Genomic DNA, 12,183 nt, shown 5'->3' with positions numbered 1-12,183 from the left:
AACTGATCCTGTCATCTAAAAGGGCATCTCCCTCCCCCCCCCCTTCCATGCAGCACGTACCAGAATCCTAAAGGGACTTTTATAGCACTCACCAACGAAATCTTAAACCTGCTGAGTCTCTCTCTATTTGGGAATCTCCCCCTCTCACATGATTACAAACACAACTTAAAACACACATCCCAACAAATGGCATCACCTTTTTGCCACCAGCATTCAGCATCTGGGACCAGAAAGGTTTGCCACTCCACCTATTCCTCTGTAGCCACAAAAGATAAGTAATGCCCATGCTTACATCACTAATACTACTAAGTACACAACTGATAAGGGCATCTGTGAGAACAATTGTTGTGTGAGGGTTGTGTATCCCTGTTACTTTTCATAACCAAACATAACCAACATCATCTAAGGAAGCATAAGTAGCCAAGGGCAAAGCCCAAACTGTTTGCTTTGAATTAGCAGTTTGCTGATAACCCCTTGTGTAAAAAACAACAGAGAGGAGCCGACTACTGTTTGCATCACACTAATCAATGCATTGCATCCTACTAGTCAACAGCCTTCTTCCAGTTAATTAAAAGATCAGCCTGTGAACTGCCAGGCTTGGTGCTGGTCCTATACAACTAAGCAAGCTTTTAGAAACCAAGATTTAAAGCTTAGAGCTGTAAACACTGGGTGCCCTCCAAATGCTCCTGGAATTTCCACCACCAATTTCTACAGACAGTGGGTTTCAGACTTTGAAAACATAGGCTGAGACCTACTTTGAGATCTGCAGGCAAAATAAATACTGATCTCTACAGGAACACAGTATTAGCACCATGAAGCTTGCCCAGATTGTTGGCCATTCAAAGCATATTGTCTTATCCATCCATATCCTTACTGCAGGTCACAGCACAGATTCCAAGTATGTGGGAAAGATTTGCAGAGTGAATGGCTCCAGATGAGTCAAACAAGTGATCCAAGCCACACACAAAAAAGAGAGGTTCACTGTGCAAACTGGACAATTCCTTCTTCGTCAGATAGATAGATAGATAGATAGATAGATAGATAGATAGATAGATAGATAGATAGATAGATAGATAGATAGATAGATAGATAGATAGATAGATAGATAGATAAATTTATTGTCATTGTTCTCAAAAAAGAAAATGAGAGCAACAAAATGAGGTGCTCTTCCACAGACATACCAACACATCAACACACCCCCCCCCCAAAAGAACATATACATAGACCATTTAAATGCATCTAAAAACAAATAACCATTCATAACCCTGCATTTAGCCTAACCACGACACTTGGATAGAAGCTACCCTTGAATCTATTTGTCTTAGCCTTCAACACTCTATATCGCCTACCTGACGGTAAGATCTCAAATAGCAAGTGGCCCGGATGTGAAGGGTCCCTTAAGATCATTTGTATCTTCCTTTTACATCCCATATTATACAGATCCACCAATGAGGGGAGAGAACATCCACAAATCTTCTGTGCTCTTACCATCACTCTTTTGGAGCACCCTTCTCTCTGCTTCCGTGCAGCTCCCAAACCACACGCAGAGGCAATAAGATAAAATGCTCTCAATGGAACTATGATAAAAGGCAACCAGCAGACTCCCTGACAGTTGTTGTGATCTTAAGAGTCTTAAATAGTATAGTCGTTGCTGGGCCTAATAGCATGACCAAGTCGACAATTCCTTCCAGAGTGGACAATTCCTTTTTCATCATCTAATAGCATGACCAAAGCCAAGTTTATTGGGCTAACTCCACAATTCCTAATAACCTATCCTCCAGTTACAGCAGGTGTCTTATAACTAGGAGGCATAAAAGCACAATATACCTAGGGAAGAAACATTAAAGATCTCAAAAAAACTAACCATATGCTGCAAAGAAAAAAAACACACAGCTTCTCTGAGACCCTACAATTTCAGAGTGCAAAAAGAAAATGTACATATTAATCATCTCACATGTCAAAAAAAACCCAGCCAGCAGAAAGTTAGCTCTCTCACATTCCAGTTTTCTATCATCATGCAGGATTGGGGTATTTAAAAGAGTAATCCAACATGTGATTTCCAACCTACAGTCTGAAATGGTACAGTCTACAAACAGTTACAGGATGTGATATGTTTGAACATATTGCTTGGCCGCAATAGAAAATGGGTAGTTTTCATTCAACATTATAAATAGTTACTGGAATTCTCCGCCACAGGGCATTTATTATGAAGCAGTCATTTCAGTAGTTTTAAGAATGTGATCAGGCATTTATAGCTATGAGAACAACATCCAATGTTTAATTTTAGGGACAATTACAGATGGAATCAGAAATCCCTTGAGAAAAAGATGAATTTAGAACGTGTCCAAGAAACAGCTAAGCACGGGGCATTTATATGAACAGCTCCCATACTGACAGCTTTGTCTCTATGGTTTTCGCAAGAAACAATCTACGAATTTCTGTTCTGATGGAGAACAACAACATTGACTGAGATTGTAAATGAAGACCCAGACGGTGCTACATTTATTCTGGAATAATTTATCCAGATTTTTTAAAAGCACATGTTTAAAAAATAGATTCTACTTAAGTAGTAACCGACAATAATCCTAAAGCCTTCTTTGCCAGCAAACAAATGCTTAAAGGATAAGTAGTATCATTTAAAAAAATAACTTCACACTGAATTCTCAACAGAAATGGTGCTTTGCAAATACTGGGGAAACTTTTTTAAAAAAATTATTCTTATATTTACCTATCATCCAAAAAAGGATCCCATAACACTTTTCTAACTGAAGGGGAAATTACTCCTTACTAACCACAACACCCCCCCCCCCCAAAAAAAAGTGCCTGTGTATAAATTAGAATTTCAGAACAGAGTTTTTATCATCACTCTCAAGAAAGCACAATGACATCATATCTTGGCGCAGCTTTTGCCAACTTTGGTTGATACACCAGTTGCATCTTCTGTGGGGGAGAGATGATTTTGCTACACTAATCCACATTTTGGAAATATTTAGCTTCAATTACTGCAATGGACTGAATACATTTGCTTTTTGCTTTTGCAAAATGTTTGGAAACTTCCATTTGGTCTAGAATTTGATGTGTGGGTTATTAACTAGGATCCACTGTGGAGCTCATACACACCAATACGTAAAGATGTTTGTTTCTAGTTTAAATTCAAGGTACTAATTTGAAACTGAGAAATCTCCACATGGTCTGGACATAGAATATTTAAAGTGATGTTTCAACCACAATAACGTCCTCCCCTCATACATTCACCTGGTACCAGTGCTGTTACCTTTAGGCACCAGATAAAATCTGTCCTGTTCTCCTAGGCCTGCAATGGTAAAAACCGGTGGCTTACCTGTAACTGTTCTTCTTTGGAGGTAGCACTAGGGTGGCCAGACCGTCCCGGTCTCCCGGGAAAGTCCCGGTTCTGGCCCCCAATTCCCAGCTCCCGGGCTGGCTATACCGGGACCATTAGAGGTCCCGGTTTAGCCAGCCAGAGAGCCGGTGGGCCGCACGGGGAAGGCGGCGACTGAGGGAGGGAGAGTCCCTGCGCGTGCGCAGGGCGATTGTGACGGGCTCTGTGCATGCGCGGGGACGCTCCCTCCCTCACTCGCCACCTTCCCCGCCCGCGGGGCCCGGCGGTGGTGGCGGAGGCCGGGGAGGCGGCGGAGAGGCCGGCGCTGGTCGCTGGAGGCCCTCCAGAGACTCCGGAGGGCCTCCAGCGACCAGCGCCGACCAGCAGAGGCCGGCGCTGGTGGCTGGAGGGCCTCCAGAGACTCCAGAGGGCCTCCAGCGACCAGCGCCGACCAGCGGAGGCCGCGGAGAGGCCGGCGCTGGTCGCTGGAGGCCCTCCAGAGAGTCTGGAGGGCCTCCAGCGACCAGTGCCGACCAGCGGAGGCCAGCGCCGACCAGCCCGCCTGCCCGGAGGGGAGGCCGCCACCCGCCCTGGAAGAAGGTAAGCAGGCAGGGAGGGAGGGGGCCGAAAGCGGAGGGGGAGGCTGGCGGGAGGGGGCGGCCTGCCTGCCTTCCTTCCTTCCTTCCCTCCTTCCCTCTCTCCCTTCCCTCCTTCCTTCCTTCCTTCCTTTCTTTCTCCCTCCTTCCTTCCCTCCCTCCTTCCTTCCTTCCCTCCTTCCCTCCCTCCCTCCTTCCTTTCTTCCTTCCTCCCTCCTTCCCTCCCTCCCTCCTCCCTCCTTCCTTCCCTCCTTCCCTCCCTCCTTCCTTCCTGCCTTCCTTTCTTCCTTCCTTACCTCCTTCCCTCCCTCCCTCCTTCCTTCCTTTCTTCCTTCCCTCCCTCCCTCCTTCCTTCCCTCCCTCCTTCCTTCTCGCCCTCCCTCCTTCCTTCCTTCCCGCCCTCCCTCCTTCCTTCCTTCTTGCCCTCCCTCCTTCCTTCCTTCCCTCCCTCCTTCCTTTCTTCCTTTCTTCCTTCCTCCCTCCTTCCTTCCTTCCCTCCGTCCCTCCTTCCTTCCTTTCTTCCTTCCCTCCTTCCTCCCTCCTTCCTCCCTCCCTCCCTCCTTCCTTCCTTCCTTCCTTCCCAGTGGGGTGGGCTCCCGACTCCCTCCGCCGGCTGTTTCTGATAGCCCTGCGCCCCCTCTTTCATTTGATATGTGTCCCGTGCGGGTGCCACCCTCCTGCCGGGAGATGCCGCAAAATGAGCCCCCTTGAGGCTTATGGCGGCCGGGCTCGGGGGAAGCGAGCTAGACTGCTGTTCTTTTGAGGGGTTATAGAGTGTTTCGAGCCCGTCCCTGTGGCATCGGCCCCATCATTGTGGGACCCAGGGGGCCGGCGCAGCGGCCGGCTGAAGCAGCCTGTCGGTCACTTCCGGGTTCCTGTCCTGCATCTCGACCTGTGTTATTAGTGACAGGCTGCTTCGGCAGGCTGCTGTGCCGGCCCCCTTGGTCCCACAACGATGGGACCGATGCCACAGGGCTGGGCTCGAAACACTCTATAACCCCTCAAAAGAACAGCAGTCTAGCTCGCTTCCCCCGAGCCCTGCCGCCATAAGCCTCAAGGGGGCTCATTTTCCGGCATCTCCCGGCAGGAGGGTGGCACCCGCACGGGACACATATCAAATGAAAGAAGGGGCGCAGGGCTATCAGAAACAGCCGGCGGAGGGAAATGATGTCACAGGAAGTGATGTCACTTTCTGCTTCTGGCAGGTGGCGCGCGGGGGGGAATGATGTCACAGGAAGTGATGTCACTTCCTGTTTCCGGCGGTGGCATGACGTCACCGGAAGTGACGTCACTTCCTGTTTCCGGCGGCGCGCGCGTGCTTCGCGCGCACGCACTCACATCATTCTCCCCTTAGGGTGTCCCTGGCTGGCCTCCAGCTATTATGGCCACCCTAGATAGCACATAAATTTGCCTTTTATTGAATCAGACCATTGATTTATTAAGATTGGTACTATCTACTCTGAATGTAAGTGGCTCACCAGGTTCTCAGGTTGAGGGCTTGCATATCACCTTCTACCTAGTTGTTTTAACAAGAGATGCTGAGGGCTGACTCTGGGGCCTTCTGCATGCCATGCAGATGCTCTGCCACTGAGCCACAGCCCCCACCCAGATGAGAAGTCATCTTCTTTCTGTGCTTGTATTTTTAAACTGTATAGAGGGTTTTTTGCTTGTTTGATCTGCTAACTTATATTTTTTAAGTGACATTACCGACTTCTAAGGCTCAGTGTGTGGCTGGTTGGTTGACAGATATTGCACATATTATAATGCATTCCAAGAAATGTGGACAGGGCAAGAGGCAGAGCTTGTCACCCACATGTACATTAATCACCCTCCTTTCAAATATCAGGAAAAGGGCACCTATGTTTACAAACTGATTTTCCTCATACTGTAATTGAATGATGTGGATGAAAATATTTGATCAATCTAATCTATCTCATGTATGTATGTGTGTGTGTGTGTGTGTATATGTGTGTGTATATATATATATATATATAATTGTTAATTAAACAGTCTGATTCTTCAGCCTTTTACAGCAAGATATACAAACACGCATCTCCTTTGTTATCTGTCAGAGCCCGTTTTTAGAATCTACATGGCAACAGACTGAACTCTGGCTCCCCCTCATGGATAACAGCATGCTGAAAAGAGATTAAAAACCTGCAGCTGTATAGCACTGCTGTATTTTGCTCCTTTTGACAAGAAACTGATGTTCCTGTCAAGGCCAACTCACAGGTAAAAATAACAAGTCAGCATCATTATAAACAAAATACATACACTAAGACTAGTAAATCTTGAATATTGTCACTGTAGATGCATAGTCCTGGCTGCAACTGAAAATCCCCCTCTCATTCAAATATAAGCCTGAAGAGACAACAAAATTCCCACTGCCCAGTGTTCCATATCGTGCGCACCTTGGCTTGTGCTAGAATTCAGACCTCTGTTAAGTGGTAGACATTATCTCCCAGGTTTTGAGCATTAGGTACAGAAACGTTCCTTTTTCACTCTTAAAATATATACAGTGCTAAAATATATATGGTGCTAATTGTCAGCCCTTGAAATGGCTTTGAAATATCATTACCATTTCAGGACATGTACGGAGTCTCCTATTTTGAGAGAGGGATGTACAAATATCTCCCTGTCAGATTTTTCTAGCAACTGATATCTTTGCACTATGCATGCACTGAATTTCAAGGTTCTTACTCATCACAGAAAGCACCTCGACAATTTCCCTCATTCCCACAAATTAGCAGGACAGTTGGTCAAATGAGGACCAAACATTGCTTTGGGGTTCCCTCTCCGCCACATCCAGTTAGCAAAATATCCACAATAATGAACAGGACTTGTATGTCTGAAAAGAAGACTCATACAGTGCAGAGATCCTACAGAGAGGCTGCAGTGGGACTGCTTTGTACAAATGCTACAACAACCAACCACTGTGAGCCAGTCAATGACAATTCACTGATGACTCATCAAGGGTCAAGGATGGAGAGCAGATTTTGGTTTCAGCAGCCATCCCAAAAGCAGCACTGTATTTTTTCCCTTGAGGAGTGAATGGCAACCTTTGCTTATTTTGACAGAGTAGCGACCCCACCTACTAAGCATCAAGCCTGCTCCTAAAGCAGGAGCTGTATCACCTGGAAACACCCATCTTGAGTTGTGGTTTTGGGTCTTGCTGCAGGGTCATGGACACTTCAAAAACAGCTGATTAAATATCACCCATACCAGAACTAGCATAAAAGCAGCAACCATGTTCTCAATAACTTTGTCAAGCATTGAAACTCAGTCAAACCAGGTTGCAACAAGGCCATAAAGAAGCCTGCAAGCATGGGCAAGAACACTGGTAAGAACTGTGCATGCATCACAAAGTGCAGGAAGGATCTGGAATTAAGATTATTTTATTTCTCCAAACCAGTATCAAACCAACAGTAAAGATGAAAATAAAGCTGACAGGCCTGAGGTTCATAGCTTGCAACTCTCACCTACCCTGCACAAGGACATTTTTTTAAAATTCCAGAGGGTCTCTTCCTCCCACCAAGTTAGGCCAGGCAACCCATCTCATTTCAGAGCCAGTTTAGATTACAAGGAGCTCTCTGACCCCATAACCACAACACAATATTCTGGCTGTTAGACTGAACAGTTTTTTTCTAAAATTTTAGAGTTTTAGTCTTTATTACTAAAAGCTGGGTTGGGGAAGCTCAACTTTCTTTAGGTCTATAGATGGAATCTTCTTTCCAAAAATAATGTTTGGATTGCAAATCATAGAATGTGATGTCAGGAATAGTCTGGGACTGAACATCATCAATAAGCATATGAAATTCAGCCTCCTCTCCCCATTCACTTCTTCTTTATACACTCATTTTCCCTTCAGATTTCCAAATTTAAAAGCTCCAACAACAATGGAGACTGTAACAGAAATCCCCTTCCATATAAATATTAAGGGTATGTTAAGATTTAGACCATATATTTAGCAATCCTATACTTTCAAGCTTAAACCTCGTCAAACCTTGCCTGTCTACTTCCTTACTTGCTTGCTTTAGAGTTCTCTCCTATCTTCAGTTCCAGTCTCCTCTACCCTCTCCCTCCTTTCTTTTCTTTTTTTTGCATTCCTTTTATTTACGTCCCTACTTTTACAAACCTAGCCTTCAGCCTACTTTCTGCAAGCATGTTCCTGGGTTTCTGACCCATAGCTTTTTAAATTCCTGGAATCTCCTTCAGGTCCTTGTGTAACCCATAACATTGCTCCTATAATTGGTGACAGGTTTCTATCCAAAACTACATCTTTACCTTTCCTCACAGAAGCTGGACGGCAAACTTTCTGACAGTTTTGTTCCCTGGGCATTCTGAACACTCAGAACATTCTGCCTCAGCTTTGCTACCTACTGGAAGGAATCATTAACAAAGAACAAAATCTGTGAAAAAATTACTAATGACTCTCATATAGTCATTAGAATTATACAGAAAAAAATTTAGTGCAAAGCTCTTGAACAATTCATCATAAATTTCAGAGAAAAAGTTCCTTAAAGTAGCCACAAGGCTATAAATTGATTGGAACAAAACGGAGTGCTAGGAAAAATATCAAGTCCATGTTTTCCAGGAGGGAAAAGTTTCAACAGTCTTCAAGCTCTCAAGTTCTTTACTTTACAGGGTAACCAGCACAATGTCTTATGGTGGAGAAAAATCTGATGAAAAATCTCTCCACCATAAGACATCGTGCTAGCTACCCTGTAAAGTAAAGAACTTGAGAGCTTGAAGACTGTTCAAACTTTTCCCTCCTGGACAAAGATGACATCACATTGAAATATGTAGAATATGCTGCTATCCACGTTGAGGGTCGTTTGGAATGTCTACTCCATCTGGAACATCTGAAACATGGACTTAGTATTTTTCCTAGCACTTTGTTTTGTTCCAATCAATTTATAGCCTTGTGGCTACTTTAAGGAACTGTTTCTCTGAAATTTTTGATGAATTGTTCAAGAGCTTTGCACTAATTTTTTTTGTATAATTCTAATTAATATATGAGAGTCATTAGTAATTTTTTCACAGATTTTGTTCCTTGCTGATGATTAACTACTGGAAGGAACTTCATCAGTACAAAGGCAATATACTATATGTTGCTGAAAATCTTTGTACACTGCTGCAGTTTCTGTACCATCTTCAGCCTTGCTACTGACAAAATATAAATTCCACAAGGTCAGCCATGTTAATCAGTTGCAGCAAATTACAAAAAGGAAACTTGTGGCATCTTGAGACTAACAGTAAATCTGCTAGTCTTTCAGGTGGCACTGGGCTTTTTTTGTTTAACATACAACACCATCACACCCCTGTAAAAGTAAACAGATTCAGCTTTATGTTTATACAGTGAAGTGCTAAAAAATACCCCCGTTTTTCCATCCCTACAGGTATTATGATTATGACCCATAGCTAGTAATGTATCTAATGTTGCACTTTGAACCACAGTTATATGGCTAACAACAAGCACTTCCTCCTAAGACACATTTTTTTATTGCATAATTAAAACTGTATGCAGTTCTCTCATCTCAAAAAGCCAAAATGCATTTATAGTTCAGCTTTCATTCAAATGTCCACCATGTCTGAGTTGGTCTTAAACTGATAAAGACTTACTGGAGAAGCATGTCCCATAAACATGTAGATACATAGACAGGATCTACTGTTGTGGTGGATTTTGGGAGGGGGTGCTTTTGTTTTGTATTTGTCTTCTTCCAGAGTCTCTTCAGTCAAAGCTCAATAGCGTTACACCTTCTGGCATACAAGCTGGAAGCAAGAGGCCATTTTTAAAACGACTCTTAATTTTAACACCAGATGATTGGTTTTTCTGTTGCATTCACGGAGAAGTTCCAGATTGTGATTCTGTTCACCACACTAGAGGGCAGTGAATTACCACAAGGCACTTTATTAAAACACACACTCTCATAGGACATCTTCTTAAATCATACCTACATTACAAAATCTAGAAATTACAAGACTGGACATAACAACAACCTACAACATACAACCAAAATGTCTCATTTCAACTAGATAGCACCTCTGCAAATTCCCAGTCTTCCTTATGAACCTTTTCAGATTATGTCTTGCTGAAAAGGAAAAACTAGAAAAATAAAAAGCATAACAATAAGTTTTCTTAGCATATCCAGGACTCTTTCCATATATTACCTCAACATTAGGATAGCTAATGTGTGAAATACAAAAAAGCTACAATAGCAGCAATCCCTCCTTAGTTTTTGTTTGTCTGCAGTCTAACAGCGATGTCTCCACAATGACCCCCCCTCCCAATCCTGGTATTAATGCTAAGTGCACTGCAAATTGGGACATGCAACTGCATTCAGTTTGGCATCCAAATCCTCAGCCTTCCCTTGATGCGTCATACTCAACAAGCACTCCCACACTTCTCATTCATAAGCACTCACAGTGTGGCACAGAAAGACAGAAATTTAACAGACTCGCTACAACATGAGAATTACTTTGCTAGCAGCCTAAGGGCAGCATTCAGTATCAGGTCCTGTCATAGAATCATAAAATCATAGAGTTGGAAGGGATCTCTAGGGTCATCTAGTCTGACCCCCTGCACAAAGCAGGAAATTCACAAACACTGCCCCCTAAATTCACAGGATCTTCATTGCTGTCAGATGGTCATCTAGCCTCTGTTTAAAAACTCCCAAGGAAGGAGAGCCCACCACCTCCTGAGAAAGCCTGTTCCACTGAGGAATCGCTGTAACAGTCAGGAAGTTCTTCCTAATGTTGAGCCGGAAATTCTTTTGATTTAATTTCAACCCACTGGTTTTGGTCCTACCTTCCGGGGCCACAGAAAACAATTCCACACCATCCTCTATATGACAGCCCTTCAAGTACTTGAAGATGGTGATCATATCACCTCTCAGCCGCTTCCTCTCCAGAGCCTAGTCTGATTCTCTAATCATTGTACCACATTGGCTCTTAATGTGTTTTTAAAAACACATTGCTTAGCAATGCTCAGTTATTTTCACATTCTAGAATGTCAAACATCCCCAATTCAGTTTTTCAAGATTATGCAAGATTAACAACAAGCCCCATTTATTTGACATCGCCATCTTTCTAGTCCAGTCTAGCCAAGGAGAAGAGTTTAAGGAGGGGAAACCCTAAGCCTGCCATATTTGACAGAGCCGTCCTCTGGTTTATCTTTTTCCAGGGACATTAATCTATCATGTGGGTAAAATGACTCAGTAGGTCAAGAAGATTAGAGAAGGCACCCCTCACGACTGCAATTACTGTCTGCTCAAAAGAAGGCCACAAATTGCCAAAATGTGTTTAGTTTTAATTTAGCAAAAGTAATAAAAAACAATCACTCTCCGTCCTCTCTTGATTTACCACCCCATAAATGTCATTCGATAAGCAGCAATGCTTCCTGCAGGGGAGGTCAACGCTATAAAAAGAGTGGACTTGAATGAATAGCTGTGTGGAGCAATGTTTCCCAAAGGAAATGTCAGGATGAACTCAACAATGAGATGCAGAAACAGTGGGGGTGGGTGGGATATGAGGCTTTGGGTGGGTGGTCAATGGGCATCTGGAGCAATCTGTCAAAAAGGCTGAAAAAGACAAGACTGACAAGTGCATCTTCAACAGATAAGAATTCCTCCACTGGGCAGAGTGCAAGGAAACAGCATTCCCAGGGCTTTTTTTGGAGCAGGAATGCACAGGAATGCAGTTCTGGCTGGTTTGCCATCAGGTGATGTGGCCTAACATGCAAATGAGTTCCTGCTGGGCTTTTTTCACAAAAAAAGCCAGGTGTGAAACAATGGTGATATCAGGGTTTGTGTCCTAATATGCAAATAAGTTCCTGCTGGGCTTTTTCTGCAAAAAAAGCCCCGAGTATTCCAGCACAGTATATGACTAGAAGTAAAGGTACTGCTAAAAAACCATAAACAGATCATGTTGTATTGGATTCATGCATCTTTCCCATCTTCCATAGGCTTCATTTCCCTATTTACCAAGGACACTGTTGGAGGGCTTTTCTTTTGGCTAATCTACATACTTTCCCCTCTGCTGTTTTGTTGGGTAGATTCCAAGGAGTACTCTACTGGGACAGATTACATGGCTCTGGTGCAACTGACACTTTATCCCACATTTTCCATGATTATGTGCTGACTGACCCTTTAAGAGACCCATAGATATAGCTGGGGATAGCTTCTGAGGTTTCCTTTGTTGCTATGCCTTTCCTGCTCACTGATACTGATCCTGGTATCACTTTGGCTG

The 12,183-nt window shown here is 43.7% G+C and overlaps 1 protein-coding gene across 1 annotated transcript in view; it reads right to left on the bottom strand.

Moving 5' to 3' along the window:
* Nucleotides 1-12,183, bottom strand: part of BCAR3 (BCAR3 adaptor protein, NSP family member) — a 97,828-nt gene that overhangs the window by 49,622 nt on the left and 36,023 nt on the right. The window lies entirely within an intron of this gene.

This window comes from Heteronotia binoei, chromosome 2 (assembly GCF_032191835.1).
Source record: "Heteronotia binoei isolate CCM8104 ecotype False Entrance Well chromosome 2, APGP_CSIRO_Hbin_v1, whole genome shotgun sequence".
In the NCBI taxonomy this organism is placed as follows: domain Eukaryota; kingdom Metazoa; phylum Chordata; class Lepidosauria; order Squamata; family Gekkonidae; genus Heteronotia; species Heteronotia binoei.
Note: the sequence above shows the minus strand (reverse complement) of the source record. Positions and strands in the feature narration are given on the sequence as shown.